Source organism: Rattus norvegicus, chromosome 3 (genome assembly GCF_036323735.1).
Source record: "Rattus norvegicus strain BN/NHsdMcwi chromosome 3, GRCr8, whole genome shotgun sequence".
In the NCBI taxonomy this organism is placed as follows: Eukaryota; Metazoa; Chordata; class Mammalia; order Rodentia; family Muridae; genus Rattus; species Rattus norvegicus.
The window spans coordinates 25,132,867-25,134,574 of record NC_086021.1 but is presented as its reverse complement, the minus strand read 5'-3'; positions in this window follow the sequence as shown (position 1 = coordinate 25,134,574).

Genomic DNA, 1,708 nt, shown 5'->3' with positions numbered 1-1,708 from the left:
GGTAAGACCAACTTGTCTGCTTCAAGAGAGCTGCCTGGTGAGATCGGGACACACAGAGGCAGAGTTCATCTAGGACCGGGCATGTCCTCTGTTTGCCGGAGGTCCCACGCCCGCGGATCCCGGCCCACAGCAGCTCTCTGCTCCCAGACCCCGTGGGAAAGAGACCTCACCGCCTGGTCAGGTGGGCACTCCTGAGGCTGCAGAGCGAAAGAGACCACCAACACTGCCCACCCCTGCCCACATCCCTGGCCCAAGAGGAAACTGTATAAGGCCTCTGGGCTCCCGTGGGGGAGGGCCCAGGAGCGGCAGGACCCCTGCCTGAGACACCGCTGGAACCTGAAGGAAACAGACCGGATAAACAGTTCTCTGCACCCAAATCCCGTGGGAGGGAGAGCTAAACCTTCAGAGAGGCAGACAAGCCTGGGAAACCAGAAGAGACTGCTCTCTGTGCACACATCTCAGACGCCAGAGGAAAACACCAAAGGCCATCTGGAACCCTGGTGCACTGAAGCTCCTGGAAGGGGCGGCACAGGTCTTCCTAGTTGCTGCTGCTGCAGAGAGCCCGTGGGCAGCACCCGACGAGTGAACTTGAGCCTCGGGACCACAGGTAAGACCAACTATACTGCTGCAAGAAAGCTGCCTAGTGAACTCAAGACACAGGCCCACAGGAACAGCTGAAGACCTGTAGAGAGGAAAAACTACACGCCCGAAAGCAGAACACTCTGTCCCCATAACTGACTGAAAGAGAGGAAAACAGGTCTACAGCACTCCTGACACACAGGCTTATAGGACAGTCTAGCGACTGTCAGAAATAGCAGAACAAAGTAACACTAGAGATAATCTGATGGCGAGAGGCAAGCGCAGGAACCCAAGCAACAGAAACCAAGACTACATGGCATCATCAGAGCCCAATTCTCCCACCAAAACAAACATGGAATATCCAAACACACCAGAAAAGCAAGATCTAGTTTCAAAATCATATTTGATCATGATGCTGGAGGACTTCAAGAAAGATGTGAAGAACTCCCTTAGAGAAAAAGTAGAAGCCTACAGAGAGGAATCGCAAAAATCCCTGAAAGAATTCCAGGAAAACACAATCAAACAGTTGAAGGAATTAAAAATGGAAATAGAAGCAATCAAGAAAGAACACATGGAAACAACCGTGGATATAGAAAACCAAAAGAAGAGACAAGGAGCTGTAGATACAAGCTTCACCAACAGAATACAAGAGATGGAAGAGAGAATCTCAGGAGCAGAAGATTCCATAGAAATCATTGACTCAACTGTCAAAGATAATGTAAAGCGGAAAAAGCTACTGGTCCAAAACATACAGGAAATCCAGGACTCAATGAGAAGATCAAACCTAAGGATAATAGGTATAGAAGAGAGTGAAGACTCCCAGCTCAAAGGACCAGTAAATATCTTCAACAAAATCATAGAAGAAAAGTTCCCTAACCTAAAAAAAGAGATAACCATAGACATACAAGAAGCCTACAGAACTCCAAATAGATTGGACCAGAAAAGAAACACCTCCCGTCACATAATAGTCAAAACACCAAACACACAAAATAAAGAAAGAATATTAAAAGCAGTAAGGGAAAAAGGTCAAGTAACATATAAAGGCAAACCTATCAGAATCACACCAGACTTCTCGCCAGAAACTATGAAGGCCAGAAGATCCTGCACTGATGTCATACAGACCCTAAGA